Below are 19,139 nucleotides of genomic sequence, written 5' to 3'. Positions count from 1 at the left end.
TTCAGCTTTGTCCAGCCCCGTCCTTTTCTGAGCTGGGCTGCAGCCCCTGACGCAGCCGCCGGCCGGCCGGGGAGAACTGGGCCCAGCAGAGGCCCCAGAGGGGACTGGGCGGCACTTGGTCAAGGGCTCTTGGTGGCGCTGAAGAGCCGGGGAAGGCCAGGGGAGTGAGCTGGGCAGGCAGACAGGGGGAGGGGTCCAACTGGAGGGCCGGAGCCGTGTGAGCAAGTGTGGGAGCAGTGCATTGCATTGTGGGAGAGAAAGCAGGAATAATCCAGTGTATTTTCCTGTTGGATTGACCCGCGTTTGGTGAATTTAACGTTCGGTGTTTTGCAATCTTTGCCACAATCTAGTTGAAGCAGGGTCAGTATGAACTCTCCCCTGCCATCTGTTGGTGATCTGTCGTCAAGGCCTTTTGGGGCTGATGTCATTTGCATGGTCACACCCACCCCAGATTGCATGATGGGAGAGCTTGTCCAAACGGTCATTTCAGCTGCTGTGGGATCCCCAGTCTCTTTGTTATTGGGGCAGGAGTAATCCAGTGTATTTTCCCATTTATTTTGGCTCAAGGACAGAGTAACTGTACCTGGGATTTGAGGCCTGAAAGCTTCACCCTCGCCTGGAAAGTCCTCACCATTAAGGGGTATGGGTTCCAAACCACCAAAACCTGGTGGGAGGTAGAAGTGGATGTTTGTTGGCGGGTGGGCGTGTGTGTGTGCGTGTGTGTGTGTAAAGGCAGAGGCATTTTTGAATCTCTTACAATCGTTGTTAGTGCTGCAGTTGCTTGCCCTAAACTTATGCCATTAGGTTTCTTTCACGGTCTCTTTGGGTCCTGAGTGGTAACAGGCTGCTCTGTGTGTGGGGTTATGGAGTGAGGTAGCAAAGATTGGTTGCAGAGATGGTGCATGTGCCAAAAAAGTTGTGGACCTTGCTCTCAGCCACCCCTGTCCCACAGTGCAATCTGCAAAATTTCTTCTGAGGGGAAAAGAGCATTTTACTCTATTATGAAGTTGTTTATAGCTTTTGGTTTTTAACCAAAAACAGAACCTACTAATTTGAGTAATCATAATTTTAAATCTGTGTTATAAAACTAAATTTTTAGTAGGAACATAAATATTATTTTTTAAACTAAAGAGAAAAGAAAACTATATAATGTGCATTTACAGATCTCAAAAGAAACCTGTAGTGCTAATTGCACATATTCATTTTCACTCTCTTTTAATTCATCATGCTTTGGAACCCATGTCCCTTGCCTAATGAGAATTATATAGGTTCGGGTGAGTCCCAAAATCATGACCTGCTAAGTACTGTTCTACTGTCCTTGATGCATATCACCAGGATAACTACACTTTATTACTCCTGCCCTAATAACAAAGAGACTGGGGATCTCACAGCAGCCAAAATGACTATTTGGACAAGCACCCCCATCATGCAATGCGGGGTGGGTGTGACCATGCACATCAGCAACAAAAGGCCTTTACAACACATCACCAACAGATGGCAGGGTAGAGTTCATTCTGACCCTGCTTACATCCTCCCCACAGCCAAGAATTGGTGGTCCTGATAAATCAGTTTCTCTATTATACCAACTCATTGGTATTGAATGCTGAAGTTATGGCTAGCAAAAGTAGCCACCCATCTCTGCCCTGTAGCATCCAGCTTATCCCTTGTTAACACATAAGTCAGTGGATTGTTCTCTGTCCATACCTGAAACTGAGCACCAGACAAGTAGTCTGGAAATTTCTCAGTGATGGCTCATTTCAAGGCCAAGAACTGCAGCTGGTGGATGGGATAGCGAGTTTCGCTATCAGACAGTCCTCAGCTGGCAAAGGCTACAAATTTACATTTACCTTCCACTTCCTGGTACGGGACTGCTCCCAGACCCTTCAAACTGGCATCAGCATGCAGGATAAACGGTTGGTTGGGTCAGCAAGGACTAGGACTGGCACATGAATCAGGCAAATAATGATTTCCCGTAAAGCCCTGTCACATCTCTCATCCCGCCATGTCCCATACGGAGAGGAGAGGATTCCCTCCCCTGTCCCAGGCGAGGACTACCAGATCTGTGGGGGTTAGAGGTTTATGATCCAGCCCTGTTTCAATTCACCCATCTTGCTCTTACTAGAGTTGCTGGAGAGAGAAGTTCTTTTTTCAACCTAGGTCTACTAGAGTTGCTGTTGCAGTAGAGAAAAGATGTTCTAGAGAGAGCAGCGGGAAAATTTTGTTCTTTCTGCAGTTTTCATTTTTCTTCTTTTTTTGCACTAGCCTGGTTTCTTTTTGCATCTCAATTTTATTTTTCCCTGCTTTGTTCCAGAGGCCTCACAGCCCAATTTTCTGCTCTAATTCTCAGTCTTCTACTGCACCCTGAACCTTTCATTCCAACCCCACCCCAGAGTCTGCACCCCCCAGAGCCAGTACTCTCATCCCCCTGCACTCCAACTCTCTGTCCCATGTAGCCTGATTTAGGATGTATTAATATTAATTTGGATAATATGATGAAAAATTAATTTATTATTTTACATTTAATTTAATTTAATTGAGTTACAAAGTTACAGTTGCATTACTGCTATTCAAAAGATACATATGGCATTATAGGCAACAAAGTTTTGGTTAATGTACTCACACCCTTCCTTGATAACCTGGTGGGTAAGAGACACAAGACCAGCTTTGCAGTTCAGGTTTCTCAATTCTTGAGTGAAAGATGCATTGTTTAGAAAAAGCTAGTGTTACTTAGGGTTCACTTGACTATGTTATACTTAAAATCAAAACCTAATAAACAATAAAAACTTAGGGAAACCGAGCTTAGCCTAGTTCCCTTGAAACTTAAAGTTTAAGAACTTAACTTAACTGATAGATAGAGAAAGAGAGAGTGGAGAAAGTAAGTCAGAATGATAGAGTGAAGTGCTCTAGTGAGGAGGGTTACCTCTTTTATAGGGCACAAGCACTGGAAATCCTTCCTCCTCTGCCCAAATTTCATTCATCACCCACAAAACATTAGGGTACGCTTACTTCATAGGCTAGTATGTTTGTGCGTGTTGATGACATGTACATATGCACATAAGTTCCCTTGTGGTGTACCTAAGTCAAGTCTGTGGGTACAACACTGAAAAACCCCCTATGCCATTCTCCATTGTCAATTGGTCTCGGTAAAGGTCTTAGACAGGCGTGGGTACTTCTCTATTTAAGTAACAAGATAAAGGTCAATATATAGATATGCTAACTTTGCCTTAGCTTAACATACAGGATAGGGCCTGTAGGTCCTCGTAAGTCATGTGCCCCAGCCTCCTAATCATTTTTATTGCCCTCTGCTGGACTCTCTCCAGTTTGTCCACATCCCTTCTCATGTGGGTCCCAACCCCAAAAGTACTCACATTTCACCCCAATGGCTCCAAAATGCCGGCTTTTAATATGTAAATAGGGTGCTGCCATGGTCAAGTCACTCCCGATCTCTCCAGTGGAGCCTGCGGGCGGAGAACAAGGTGAAAATTAGCCAGGATATCACTCAGTCAATTCCCTGTGCTCCCAGCAGGTGGTATCAGAAACCTCCATGATGGCTCACTTCCCTTTCTCTCATCAGCTTCAGGCCCCAGGGTTACAAATGCACAAACCAGTTGGGAGTCTCTCCTGGGCTCAGGGTGTGGGGCTGCTCTGAGGGGATGGACTTGCACACTTGGGATATTAGTGCAAAGATACAATTTCAATTTCTTTTAGAGAAATTTGAGAGCAGATTTAAAGTTTATTAGAGAATATTTAAAAATATTTAAAAATAAACGATACAAAGTGTTTGAAGCATCAGTTATTGTGTCATTGGGGGTAACATACAGGTTGTAGCGGGATGTTATCATTTTGGTATTAGACGGCATATACATATACACAGTCTGTCATGTCCCCAATGTGGGGTATACGGTGGGTGAGTTCAAGGTACAGCCAGCAAGCAGTGAGGGTACATCACTCATACAAACAGGTTATGGATAGTCATGGGCATGAATAAATGAGCGGACTGGGTAATGATGATAGGATGACCTTCACAGGGCACTTGATCTGAGCTGCGAGGCTCCTTATTTAGTGAAAGGAAAGCTGCAGTGACAGCCTGGTTACTGGGGTGCAAAACACTTTCCTCCTGGGAGAAACAAGAAGTTAGAAATAGAAATTTACATCGTTTGTTCCAATGTTGGCACAGGTTTAATTTTGCTTATGTGTAGGTTTATTTCAGGCTGTGACTGTTTTGGTTTATTGGGTTGTTTTGGTTTTTTTTAGTTGGAATGGAGCTTTTAAATGACATTTGCTGGATTCGAATGGCTGACCTGCAACACCAGTTTTGACATAGTTCTGCATATTTTATACAGATTGGCCAGTATTCAAGGATTTGATTCCTTTATAGGAGGTTTTAGTGGTCAGGCTTATTTATTTTATGTTATTTTATCATCCTGCTGTAGCACACCTTTTTGATAAAATGTTGAAATTATTAATTTATGGCATTTGTTAGTTTTTATTTTTAAAAACAAAGTTTTTCTTAGTGTTTGGGTTTTAAATTAAGCATTGTTTTTTGTTTCAATTTTTCATTTAGGTTTTGGTTATTGATGGGATCTTTAAGAACTTTGGATTTAATACTAAAATTTGGACAGATTTAAATTATTTAAAGTAAACCCTGTTTACTACTTTATTTTAATAAAGGTTGTATTGCTGTAAACCCTGGCCGGGTGGAGAGGAGATGAGCCTAGCCTTAAAGTGGGAAGGAGCAGATGCATGGGAGGCATGGCCTCCCGTGAAGGGTGGGGCCAGATGATGGGGGTTACAGCCCCCTCAATTTCTTTTGTCTAGCCCACCTCAGTTCCCCACCAAACGAGAAGAGTCTGATGCCACCTGCTGGTCACTGGGTGTCACTGCTGCTCCATGGGAAACATGCTCTGTGCATTACCCAGATTGGTGGGAAACACACTCTGTGCTTTACCGTGACTGGTCAGTGTGGGGTCACTGCTCCTAGAAGGCAGACACACGCTGTGCATTACGCCACTTGGCCACTGGGTGTCACTGCTGTATCAAGGGAAACACCTTCTGTGCATCACCAACAGATGGCAGGGGAGAGTTCATACTGACCCTGCTTCAACTAGATTGTGGCAAAGATTCCAAAACACCGAACGTTAAAACGCACCAAACGCGGCTCAATTCATCCTCATCGTCGTAGCCGCTCGTTATACTCCGCTCCTGAACGTAGCCCTCACATGGACAACATACCCTCCTAACTCAGTATCTGTACGTTAACCTTTTACCCCCCAGTCGGGGCCATTGCAGATTATGTGTTCCTTACGCCACCCGATCTTAAACCGAACTTCGCACCCCCTGAGTAATCTATACGTTGTTCCCTGATCACCAGAAACTTCTATGCCTAAACGCTGTACCGAACACTTTTTTTTCTTTGAATGTCATCTTAATAAAATGTTGACATTTGTTTGACATCCCGGCTCCTGTTCCTTTGCAAGGCATGTGCGTTTGCTCCGGATTTCAGTCTGCTAATACTGGGGCGGGGGAATGAGCCAGAGGCGCCTGCCTGCTGCAGACACGGATCCAAGGCTGAACCTCGTCCCCCCACAAGCTGAAGGCTTAACTGAAAACAGTTTAAGAAGTGCTCCCGTCTCCGGTACTCAGCTACCCAGCTCCCAATGGGGTCCAAACCCCAAATAGATCCCTTTTACCCTGTAGAAGCTGTACAATCCTGCGACCAGGGCAGCTCCCTAGTAGCCTGTGCATCTGCCTGCCAGCGCGAGAGCTCGTAAGGCACTAATCCGGATAGTGGCGAGGGAGGGAGCGTGAAGAGCTAGCAGAGTGGCGCAGCAGAAGCGTGCTGGGCCCATAACCCAGAAGGTGTACCAGAGATGCTGGTTGTGATCTCCCTGCGCCACAGAACAGGGTGATGTGTTTTCCTTTCCCATCTTTCCTTATGTTTTACATTGATTGCTGGGTAATAAATGGTGTTTGCTTGAAGCACATGCAATGAGGAGTGGGTCAGGGAAGTGCCCAGAGTGGGGACACTGTAGCCCTGTTCAAGTGATCATGACAAGATTGGGGGTCATCAAACCCCCCAGGATTCCTGGGCCCAGCCTTGTCGGGGTTACGAGGTCTCTGCCACACAGGAGAGTAGAAAGAGCGTCCTTGGGGTCAGGCAGCCTCTGGGTAAGGGGGTGGGGACTCAGATCCTTCCCCTGGCCAATTCCACCAGGGTCATGTATAAACCAGGGAAGTTCCCCACAATAGCCAGACCTGAACCCCCTGTACACTTATACTCTGTCCTCATTGCTTCTCTGTCTCTCTTACTCTCATCTCTGCTGCTCCCCCTCTGGGCTTTCTCAGCACTCAGGACTCTGTATCCTGCAATCTGAGTTCAAATCTCAGTGGGACCTTATGTCGGCTTGTGGTAAAGCCCTGGAGCTGAGAGTGTTCCACTTCCCTGTCTCTTGTTGTACAAGAACAAGTCTTTCCCATCCTGTTGTGTGACTCAGGCCTCTGGGTGGGACAGCTGCAGTGGGTCAGGGCTCTAGAACTGGCTACTGACACCTGAGGGTTGGGATTCTCATGGCTTCACCTGATGCCCACAAGTTTGGCACTTGCCTCTGTGCTTTTCCTCTTGCCCACCTGGCGCTTGAAGGAAGGAGTGCCAGGGCCAGGCTTCATAGTCAGGGCTAGGCAGGAGGGAGGCAGAGTCCCAGGCTGGAGCCCAACACCTCTCCTCCTCTGGGCACCTAGAGCAGAGGCGGCTGGTGCTGACAGCTCCAAGGGAAGGTTTAAAAGCCACAGAGCAATGGAAGGTGGGGCAAGAGGAGGGCAGGACCATGCCTATGTTTGGCCAGCAGACAGCCACAGAGACACCTGGCCAGGCTGCTCCCTGCCATGCCAAACCCCCACTGAAGGCTACCGTCAGGCCAGCATGAAGGGCGGCTGCTGATGCTCTGTGGCCAACATCAGAAGAAGGTAGGAAAGCAGGGCCAGGCCCTGGTGGGGCCTCTGACTGTTCCCACTACAGGTGCTCACTTTGGAAGTGGAGCCGTCCATTTTTTTGGCAAGTCAGGAAGGGCAAAGGCTAGACTGGAAGCACCTGGGACTCAGGTCCCAGACTCTGTTATTGCTACTGATCTCACTGACAAACTTCCTTTTCTCAGGGCTGCTCCCAGCACTTAGGGAATTTTTCCTCTTCTCTCTTCCAGCTGTGGTGATGGGACTGCAGCAGCTCCCTGGATGGCCGGCTTTGCTCTTTCACTTACATCCTTCACTTCTTTGGCTGAAGCTGTGTTTGCCACCAGTTTAATCCATAGCTGAGACCTCAGGTACCAGCAGCTAGTTACAAAGGCTCAATTCCCATCACCATCAGTGGGAGGTTATCCTGGGCTGCAGGATTTGGCCCATGGACAGTCAAGGTGCTACAGCAGCTACATGCTTACGTGGTGAGTCCTGCAGCCTATTACCAAACTGCTCTGCCATAGTCTGCAGGGGGCCTGACTTGCTGAGAATCTGGCAGAAGAGAGACCCTGGAGCAGAGAAGGAAAATGTCCTCAGCAGTCACAGCCGGCAGGAGCAGCAAAGACTGAGTATCAGACACACTTTTTCACCAGGACAATAAATGTGCACAACCCCCTGATATATTGTCAATTCACGCCCACACCCAAGGAAGCCCTATTCTGCTCTATTACACTCCCATGGGATGAGAGGGAAGGTCCTCTCATGGGTAAATAACTGATTACAAGGTAGGAATAAATGGTCAGTTTTCAAAATGCAGAGAGGTCAATAGTGGTGCCCCCCAGGGGGTCTGGGACAAGTACTATTCAACATATTCATAAATGATCTGGAAAAAGGGGTAAACAGCGAGGTGGCTAAATTTGCAGATGATCCAAAACTACTCAGGAAAGTTAAGTCCAAAGCAGCCTGCAAAGAGTTACTAAAAGAGCTCACAAAACTGGGTGAAAGGGCAACAAAATGACAGATTCGTTGATAAATGCAAAGTGATGCACATTGGAAAACATAATCCCAACTATACATATAAAATGACGAGGCCAAAAATAGTTGTTGCCACTCAAGTGAGGGATTTTGGAGTCACTGCGGATAGTTCTCTGAAAACATCCACTCAGTGTGCAACGACGGGCAAAAAAGCAAAGAGAATCTTGGGAATCATTAAGAAAGGGATAGAGAATAAGACAGAAAATATCATATTGCTTATGGCCGACCGCATGCATTGGCCTCCCCTCAGGCAGGGGACTTATAGGCCCTTCTGCCAGTTGGTGTTGGCAGCAGCAAGGGCTGGGTTCAATGTCTAGGGGAGGAGAGCAGCAGAGAGGGAGGAGGAGAGAGAGTCCCAAGAGCAGAGTGCAAACCAACCAGCTGAGGGTCTCACAGGAGTCCTGAAATAACAGTAGCTCCAGGTCCCATCAGGGCCGCCCAGATGGTGGAGTAAGTGGGGCAATTTGCCCTGGTCCCCATAGGGGCCCCCACAAGAGTTTTTTGGGGCTCCTGGAGTGGGGTCCTTCACTAACTCTGGGAGCTCTGGAAAACTCTCGTGGGGTCCGGGCCTCCGGAGATTCTTCCACTCTGGGTCTTCGGCAGCAATTCGGTGGCGGGGGGTCCTTCATGAATGAAAAGTGACTTCACTGAAGTGTTGAAGTGCCTTAATGGAGAGAAAAGATTGGGTATGAAAGGGCTCTTGAATCTAGCAGAGAAAGGCATAACAAGCCCCAATGGCTGGAAGGTGAAAAGAGACAAATTCATATTACAACTAAGGCACAAATATTCAACAGCAAGGATGTTTCACCACAGGAACAAGCTACCAAGGAAAGTGCTGGATTCACCATCTCTTGATGTCATTTAATGAAGACTAGATGCCTTTCTGGAATGTGTTTGCCCCAAAAGTAGCTCTTGTGTCATACAGGAGGCGTGTGATATGCAGGGGGTCAGATTAGATGCTCTAATGGTCTCTTCTGGCCATAAAGTCGAATAATTTCTGAAAAACTGAGTGTAGCACTGGGAGCAGCGTCTGATGTTTTCCTGTCTAGCCGGCTTGCTGCCTAGAACGAACGCTCCTTGAGTGGGGTGATCCACAGGGAGTAGCTCAAACCTCCAAAGTGCCGGGGCAGGACATTAGCACAGCAAGGGAGGGGTGTGGCAGTGACATCACAAAGGCCTTTTGCAGGACCTCAGACTATTGGTCAAAGGTGGTGGGGAGGTGGTGACCTCACAGAGAGATGCTGACATCAGCCAGGCAGGACAGGGGCGAGGGGCCAGGGAAACCTCAGAGACCCCTGTGGCTTTGTTCAGCAAGTCTCCTTCTCCAGGTCTCCCTTTGAGGACTGAGAGAGTATTCGGGTTCACGTACGTGAGCGCCAGGAGGAACCTCTTTCGAGTTTTCTCCTTCCCTTTTAGCAATTTTACAAGAAAACAGCTGTCTCTGTTTTGAAGGTAAGAGCCTCCTCGAGGGAAGGGGTGTCATGGTGGCATCACAGTTCGGATGCCGCTGCCCCCCCCCCATGTATGGAAGTTCCCGCCACCCTGCTCTGTGTTCGCAGGGCGGGAGAGAGCAGCATCCATGGCAGTGATTTGCTCCTGGCTGCCAGAGTAGAGCAGCAGGCTCAGCTGTCAGAACTTCCCTGAGCGATGGAAGGGGAGGGGCCCATGGCTCTGTAGCAGGAATGCAGGGCAGGCAAGTTCACAGCGGGCATTGTGGGATACTGGTGGGGGCCCGTTATGGTGATATAATGAACAGCAGCGTCTACACTGACACTCTGTCACTTTAAGTTTGCTGGAAAAAGCTCTAGCCTTCTCATCAAAGTGGTTTTATTTTGTCACCAAAACAGGGCAGTTTTGTCACCAAACGTGGCATTGCAGTGTGTGCACCAGCCACAAGCTGCCGACCGAGGGAGCATAGTGTGTTTTTCAAACACCTGAGCAATATAATTCTGCTGAAATCACTTTGTAGTGCAGACCTGGCCAAAGATTCACACACAGAGACAGCTTGCAAGGAAAATGTCACCCGCTCCTCTGCTTTTCCAAACACAAGCAAAGCTTGTCAGACCTAGGTGAAGATGCAGGGAGTCTGGTGTGAGCAGACACTGTACCTTAGTCACAGGCAGGCACCATGGCTTAGTTGACTTTATGAATATTGGCTTTATGCTGTCCATATTTCAAACTTGTGCTATGCTTCTGGGGAACACCCCAGCCAGACAAGTTGGTGTCAGTTCTGCCTAGCCTGCTTGATGGCCCATAAAGGACCATCAGCTGTACAATTGACCCATTGAGAGAAGGCAGATACACCTTGTGCCTCAGCAAAGTATACAGGACCTGCCTATGGACAGAACTCAGGTTTTTCTATGCCGCGTGGTGGATAGAGTGTCCTTGGGACAAAGAAAGCAAAGACCACATGACAAGAGACTATAAAAGGCTGATGCCTCGTCTCCATCTTGTCTTCAATCCTGCTTCATACCTCTGGAGGGACTTTGCTACAAACTGAAGCTCTGTACAAAGGACTGAATGACCCATCCCAGGTGTGGATGGACTCCAGAGTCTTGATTTGAACCTGCAGTTTATTCCATCACTGCTACAAGCCTGAACCAAGAACTTTGCCATTACTGGATGTGAAGGGTTCAAATCCATGTGCATTTTATATAACAACCTGGTCTATGGATTGTGCCAGCTCTTTTACAGGCCCAAAGTCCTGAGCATGGTCAAGGGACCACAGGCCTAGGAAATCATGATCAGCTAAGAGGAAGCTGGGGTAAACAGATGTAGAGCGCTGGGAGTGAAACCAGCCCTCGGAGATTGCAGCAGGGAAAACGCTGCCGTGTGTTTACACTAACAGCTGCAAGCACACTGGAGTGGCCACATTAGCAGCTCTTGCAAATGCCACAGAGAGCAGTGCAGTGTGGTAACTATCCTAGTGTGCAAGTGGCTGCAACATGCTTTTCAAATGGGGGGTGAGACAGTGTGTTTGGGGGGCTGAGAGTGTGTCAGCATGCTGTCTTGTGTGTTCGGACAGCAGCAGACCCACCTCCCCTCATACACACTCACAACAGCAGCATTCCACACTAATGGTTGCTTTGTCCCAGAGCAGATAAGCAGCCGGCTGTCAGAAACGGAGCTTTGAAAGGGGATATCCCATGCCTGCAGCCGATTTCAAAACAATGACCAGAGTGGGCACTTGACTTCAGAGGATTATGGGACATTTCCGGAAGCCAATCACAGGCGCAGTGAGCTTTATACTTCTCATGGAGGTGGATTACCAGGAGAGCTCCAGCTGCAGAGCCCAGGCGCTCCATGTGCCTTGCGAGTGTGGACACCTCAGGAGTTAAGGCTGCTTTAATACGCTCAAACTTGCAAGTGTTGCCAAGCCCTTAGACCAGGGACAGGGGCACTTTTGGAAGAGGGAAACTGCTCTACACGCTAGCCTGGGCAGCCGCCAATGTTCTTTGGCAAGTCAGGAATGGCAAAAGCGAGACTGGAAGCACTTTATGCCCATCCCCCAACTCCTTCCCGGGGCTCTAGCTGAAGCCAGAGCATTGGCCTGAGCGGCCAAGAAGAGGTTCCAGCCCTGAAGGGAGCAGGACTTGCAGCACAAAGTGAGCACAACCACAAGGGGACTCAAATCCTGAATCATCCGATCCACAGGGAGATGCCTTATCCTTTAGGCCACATGATGAGGGGGATCTAAGCGCTTCTTTGGAAAAGCCGGACACTGCGTTTCTCAGGTCATCTACTGAGCAGAGCCGAGACTCTCTGGGCACAAGAAGTCGAGTTCCCAGCGAGACATGAGACTTAATTCTCTGGAGCCAGGTGCAGGACTTTGGCAGGGAGGCTCAGACATGGGGGATTGGGGTGCAGCGGACCGACCAGCTGTCTAGGTGTGGAGATTTAGTCGCACTGAGGGAGGAGGACAACAAAGAACCCTGCTAATAGGAAGTGGCTGTGCAGAAAAAGAGGAGAGGTTCCTGGGCATTTTTTTGGCCTCTCTTTTGCCTGCCTGCTCACTCTTGTGGTAAAAGGAGGAGACTCTTCCCATGAGTCTGGTTAGCTCAGTTGGTAAAATATCAGGCTCTTAATCTGAGAGCCCAGGGTTTGAGCTGCCTCTCTCTAAGCACTCAGCTTTTACGTTGCCTTGTGTGCCAGGAGCCAAATGATTCCTGGTGGTATCACAGAGCCACACATGGATTCCCAGAAGCTGTAGCAATTTCCTGGGAAGGCCCCTTTCTCCTGCTGAGTCCTTGGGAAGCAGGATAGAAGCCCACATCTGCAGGAGCAGGCCCAGAAAGCGCAGTCTCTGGTTGGCAGGAAGCGCTGTGGGGCCAGGTGCTGAGAAAGCTGAGGGAAGAAGAGAGCGGGAGCAGCTGCAAAGAAGCTGTGAGTGCAGAGTGCAAACCTGCCAGCTGAGGGTCACAGGTGTCTAGAGACTGTGACACCATCTGGTCCCGTGGTGTAAAGTTCAGCTGTCAGAACACTGACTAGTGCGAGCTGAGCTCAGATCTCAGGGGGACTCTGGGACCTGTTGCTTCGTACCTGTGTTGGAGTTTCAAGGCTTTGTCTTGCTGTTTCAAATGACGCAGGAGCCGGTCTTTTGCCAGCTGGCTGTTGTGACTTGCGCACCAGAGGGGACGCCGGATCCAGCAGGCTGGCCTTGCCTGGAGCCCTGTAGGGAGGGATGGGAGCTGGGTTTACTCTGAGTTCTGCAGCTGGGCTGCAGCCAGGCACAGGAGACAGCCCCCTTGGTTGACCTACTGGCCCAAAGTCATGTTGGCCATGTTGGTCTTTCCCCAGGAATGCCGAAGGGCGGGCCTGGGTGTGTGGAGGGGTGTGCAATGTCACACCCTCCTCCTGAACTTACTGCCAGAGGCTTGCACACTGTCCACGGCGGAGGCGGGACGCCTAAAATCCCTACTTGTCTCTGGTCACACCCCCTTTCAGTACCTTTAAATGTATGATGTCCTACATGGTGGTCTAGCAAGGTATGGGGTTCCTGGTCCCCGGCTGCCTGAAAACAGGTCAGGGTGTAGCATTGCTAACAGAGTGCAGACAGCAATATCTGTTAACGTGTAGGTGTCTTGGCATTTAGCCACCAATGTGCCTCGGTTTTCCCTCCCACACAGCAGCGTAGGCCTGTTATGCATTTGCTGCTGTGCCAAGTTTCCAGACTGTTTACAGGTATGAGATGAAAAGAAACAATGCTTGTGGGACTGTCTTGTCACCATCCCTAGCATGGTACAAAAGTTTTTTTTCCCCCCACAAATCAGGTATGTCCCACATCTTTAAAGGGTTTACCACTAGTATTAACTCCTTGGTCTTGATGACGTAGCAAAAGACCCCAGATTAACAGCAAATCTACGGCGGACAGGTTTTGTTCACACAATTTAGCTTGTTTAGTGTCTATTACATTTCCCAATTCCTTTGTGTACCCTCGTAAGTGCTCTGATGCAGATTGTTCTGCCTCTTTGGAGAAGGTTTTAAATTCAGGCATGTGTTTGAGGTGTTGGGAAGGAAGGGTGCACTGCAACCATGCCTGCTCTTGGCCCAAATCACACATTCCTTCAAAGCTTGTCATGTCTTTTCCCCTAACCCACATATCTAACAAATCTCTCATTTCATTTACATAGGCCACATTACTGAATCCAGAGCCCCTCTTAAGATTCGTGAATTTAACACTGTAGGTTTCAGGTGTCATCTGAAACTGTTTTAAAACTAGTTCCTTACATTTACCATAGTTTGTAGCATCATCAATAGGCATCTCATTCAATATGTCCATAGCTCTTCCAGTCAATTTGGCTACCAATGTGACCATTTTTTGATCACCAGAGATTTCACAGAGGTGCAGAGTCTCTCAAAGGTGATGAAATATTCAGCAATATCACTGGATTCATCATACTGTGGACATAGTCACTCCCATTTGTGGATTTTTGGGGAAGTGGAGCCAGCTGCTGGAGGGTTTTGTCTCTTCCCCTCCATAACAGCCAGTCCATGCTTCTGGGCCTCAATTTGGGCCTCTATTTCTCTGTCTCTTAACTCCAGGGCTCTTTTGTGAGCAGCTCCCTCCCTGTCTGGCTCTGCTTCCATAGCCCTTCTGTGCACAGGTGCCTCTGCTTCTTTGAGCTTCAATTGAAACTCCCGGTCCTTTGCCTTCTCTTCTGCTTCCAGTCTGGTCAGCTCTAGTTAAGTAGCTGCCTCACTGGTAGTCATTTTCCTGCTTTCTTGTGCTGAGACATCCCCTCTTCAGTTCACTGAAACTGGGATGCACTCAGCTCAGGGGCTTCTTAGTTAACAGAGACTTTCCCAGCGCCCACTGTTCAGCCTTTCTGGGCAGCAATTTGCAACCTGTGCAGTTCTAGCTTCTTCTGCTCTTCACTCTTCATTAGTTTGCTTATTTTTCTTTCCCTATTTTCCTTACCCGAAAGAAGCAAACAGAAAATCATAAACCAGTAACCACTTTGTCTGTTCTCCAGCTACCACACCCAACTCACTACCAGTCTCTCAAAGCAATCAGCTGTGAGTCTGGAGGTCAGGACTGGGATAGCAAGGGCTGCAGGTCGGGAGTGAGGGGCACCGTCAGAGCTGGAGGGAGCCCAGGGGGCTGCGGGTTGGTAGTGAGGGGCACCAGCAGAGCTGTGAGTCTGAAGGTCAGGACTGGGATAGCAGGGGCTGCGGGACAGGAGTGAGGGGCACCAGCAGAGCTGTGAGTCTGGAGGTCAGGACTGGGATAGCAGGGGCTGCGGGTCAGGAGTGAGGGGCACCGGCAGCACAGTGACTGGGGAGCTCAGCGGGGAGCCCAGGGGGCTGTGGGTCACGAGTGAGGGGCACCGGTAGAGCTGGGGAGAAACCAGGGGGCTGCGGGTCGGGACTGAGGGGCACCGGTAGGGCTGGGGGGAACCCAGGGGGCTGCAGGTCGGGAGTGAGGGGCACCAGCAGAGCTGTGAGTCTGGAGGTCAGGACTGGGATAGCAGGTGCTGTGGGTCGGGAGTGAGGGGCACCGGCAGCGCAGTGACTGGGGAGCTCAGCGGGGAGCCCAGGGGGCTGCGGGTCGGGACTGAGGGGCACCGGTAGGGCTGGGGGGAACCCAGGGGGCTGCAGGTCGGGACTGAGGGGCACCAGCAGAGGTGTGAGTCTAGAGGTCAGGACTGGGATAGCAGGGGCTGCGGGTCAGGAGTGACGGGCACCAGCCACGCAGTGACCGGGGAGCCCAGGGGGCTGCGGGTCGGGAGTGAGGGGCACCGGTAGAGCTGGGGAGAAACCAGGGGGCTGCGGGTCGGGACTGAGGGGCACCAGCAGAGGTGTGAGCCTGGAGGTCAGGACTGGGGTAGCAGGGGCTGCGGGTCGGGAGTGAGGAGCACCAGCCGCACAGTGATGGGGGAGCTCAGCGGGGAGCCCAGGGGGCTGCGGGTTGGGACTGAGGGGCACCGGTAGGGCTGGGAGTGAAAACTGTGCAGTTCAGAATGTGAATAGTGACCTCATCTCCTTCCTGCACCTGCTCTACATTGCTCCACAGCAGCTTCTCCCCCTGCAGAGTCACCCCAGCACGGCAGTGCAGCCGCCCAGGGTTCAGCAGGGGCCCCTGGCAAGGACCGTGGGTGCAGCTAACAGCCCGGTGTGCCTGGCCCTGAGGCAGCTGTAAAAAAGCAGCACCCCCCCCCCAGAAGTACAGAGCCTGAATTCCCCAACTTTAACATCATGACCCCCAGTAGAAAGCCACACGTGTCAGTTGTATTTTCATGGGGAGATGCAAAAATCAAGTGATATCAATTTTTAAGTTGAGTAAATAAAGTTGAGGAGATAGTTATTAACCTCACAAAAATATACTAAAGATCCCTCAACATAAGGTGAAGGTGAAATATGAACAGAGACAAACCTTGTCAGCAAAGGCTCATTTCCCAAATGATCCTCAAGTTGTTACTAATTCCCACCCCTCCTCCACAGGAGCTCTGTGCAGTGTAACTGTTCTGCAGGCAGCTTCCCATTAAATGCTGTTGGGGGACATTCCCAGGCCTGGAAATGTACCAACGACAGAATTTGAAGAGCAAACCTGGCTCCCCGCACCAGGCGGGATTTGAATGTTTTGTCCGTGTCACTTAGGCCTGGTCTACACTAGGAGGTTATGTCGAATTTAGCAGCGTTAAATCGAATTAACCCTGCACCCGTCCACACAATGAAGCTATTTATTTCGACATAGAGGGCTCTTTAGTTCGATTTCTGTACTCCTCCCCGATGAGGGGAGTAGCGCTAAATTCGACATGGCTATGTCGAATTAGGGTAGGTGTGGATGGAATTCGACGCTAATAGTTCCGGGAGCTATCCCACAGTGCACCACTCTGTTGACGCTCTGGACAGCAGTCCGAGCTCGGATGCTCTGACCAGCCACACAGGAAAAGCCCCGGGAAAATTTGAATTCCTTTTCCTGTCTGGCCAGTTTGAATCTCATTTCCTGTTTGGACATCGTGGCGAGCTCAGCAGCACTGGCAGCGATGCCGAGCTCTCCAGCAGAGGTGTCCATGCAATCTCAGAATAGAAAGAGGGCCCCAGCATGGACTGATTGGGAAGTCTTGGATCTGATCGCTGTGTGGGGCGATGAGTCTGTGCTGTCGGAGCTGCGCTCCAACAAACGGAATGCGAAGATCTACGAGAAGGTCTCCAAAGCCATGACAGACAGAGGATACAGCCGGGATGCAACGCAGCGCCGCATGAAAATCAAGGAGCTGAGACAAGGCTACCAGAAGACCAAAGCGGCAAACGGACGCTCTGGATCCCAGCCCCAGACATGCCACTTCTACAAGGCATTGCATGCCATTCTCGGTGGGTCTGCCACCACTGCCCCACCAGTGACCGTGGACTCTGAGGATGGGATAGTGTCGACGGACGGTTCCTCGGAGATGTTCGCGGACGGGGAAGATGAGGAAGGAGATGAGGAGGACGAGGCAGTCGAAAGCGCTTACAATGCTGATTTCCCCGACAGCCAGGATCTCTTCATCACCCTCACGGAGATCCCCTACCAACCCTCCCCAGATGTTAACCCGGACCCTGAATCAGGGGAAGGATCACTCGGTAAGTGCTTTAAACATGAAAACATTTATTTCTAACAGAACAGGAATATTAACTATGCGAAAAAAGGTCAATATGAACGTGGATAGAACAGAAATCCTCTTCGGAGATCTCCACCAAGCTCTCCTGGAGGAAATCGAAAATCCTCTGCATGAGGTTCCTGGGGAGAGTGGCCTTATTGGGGCCTCTGTGGTAGCACACTCTTCCACGCCAGGCTATCCTCTGGTACTCTGGGATTATAGCCTCGCAGAGCATGGCGGCATAGGGCCCTGGTTTTTGCTGGCTTTCATGCAGCATGCGGTCTTTATCAGTGGCAGTGATCCTCATCAGGATGATGTCGCTCATGGTGACCTGCTTTGAATTAGGGGAATGTTAGGATTGGGACTGCTTGCCTGTTCCTTTACATAACTGTAACCGGCGGTTTACAGCCACGCGGTGGAGGCGGGACAGGGGCAGCATACAGGGATCTTTCCTGGGGACAGCCACGAGGGACAGAGTGCATGCTTTCTGGAATGCCGGCAGCAGGAACTGGCCAACAGTAGGAGCATTGCTTTGACCATGAAAGGAGGGCACTGCTATAAATTAAGTTTTAAGCAGCCAAAAGTCTGCGGCTTACCATGTCTGCCTGCAACACGAATTCTGCTGTCCTGCCCCGCTTCTCTGGTCTCCACTGAAAGGCCCCAGGCACTGAATGCGACGGCCGAAAAGTCGACCTTGTCCTGAGTGCGCATGAGATAGGTGCTGTGCATGGTCTTGTTCACAGAGACAGACTAGACTATGTTCATTGTTCACAAAAATGTATCTTTGTAAGGAATTCACTCCCTTTTTCCCATCACACAGCTGCGGCTGTCTCCCGACCTACCCCGGCATCCCCCTCACAGAGGCTGGCGCAGATTAGGCGGTGAAAGAAAAGGACACGGGACGAGATGTTCAAAGAACTTATGGGCTGCTCCTGAGCCGAGGCGGCCCAGCAGACCCAGTGGAGGGAGAACATTTCTCAGTACCAGCGCTCACACAGCGAACGGGAGGACAGGTGGCGGCAGGAAGACCAGCAGGTGACTCAAACGCTGCTTGGACTAATGAGGGAGCAAACGGACACGCTCCGGCGCCTTGTGGATGTTCTGCAGGACTGGAGGCAGGAGGACAGAGCCCCACTGCAGTGTATCTGCAACCGCCCTCCCCCGCCACAAAGTCTCATACCCACCTCACCCAAAGTACCAAGAAGGAGGGGCGGCAGGGGCCGTGAAAACTGTCACTCCACCCCTGCACAGTGCTCAATTACAGGAAGGCTCTTATTCCCTAAATTTTGATAAGTCCTTTCCTTCCCGCCTCACCCAAGCCCCCGTCCCAGTTTCATCCCCTAAGTGTGTAGTTGATAATAAAAAATACTTTTCTGTTAATTACTGTTTCTGTCATGTTCTTTTAGTGGAGACTGTGTTTGAAGGGGGGGAAGGGGGTTGGTAATTGGACAGGACAGTCACCTTTACCAGGGTACAGACACGGGGGCAGGTTCAGCAGCAGGTCTCACACACACAGTGCAGTCACTAGGCACCCTGGTCAGTCTGGGAGGTGGTTTTCATGTTCTGGGGGGGGGGCTATGTGACTTTGTGGCGGGGGAGGGCGGTTAGAGATCTTATGCAGCGGTCCTTATGCTGGATCACAGAGCCACGCAGCAGGGGATCTGTAACCGTCCTCCCCCGCCACAAAGTCACATAGCCCCCCACACACAGAGTCCCGAAAAGGAGGGGCGGCAGGCTCCATTGAAACAACCAGTCCGGCACTGCAGACCGCTCTAGGAGCAGGAGCCTGTCATTCCTCGAGTTTAGAGGCGGTCTTTACATCACTACACACCCTACCCAGCACAGTCTGCGTCCCAGTTTCAACCCTTTACCGCGAAATCAGTAATAAAGAAAACGGTGCTAATTAACAAAGTTCCATGTATTTTATTTTTAAACGTGTGTTCGAAGGAGGGGGGGAACGGGGTGAACGGGGTATGTAACTGCAGAGGATAGTCAACATTAACTGGGTAAAGAAACGGGGGCAGGTTCAGCTTCTCTGTAAACAAACTTAGTAGTCACAGGTTACCCTGCTCACTG

The sequence above is a fragment of the Mauremys mutica genome, chromosome 22 (genome assembly GCF_020497125.1).
Source record: "Mauremys mutica isolate MM-2020 ecotype Southern chromosome 22, ASM2049712v1, whole genome shotgun sequence".
In the NCBI taxonomy this organism is placed as follows: domain Eukaryota; kingdom Metazoa; phylum Chordata; order Testudines; family Geoemydidae; genus Mauremys; species Mauremys mutica.
Note: the sequence above shows the minus strand (reverse complement) of the source record.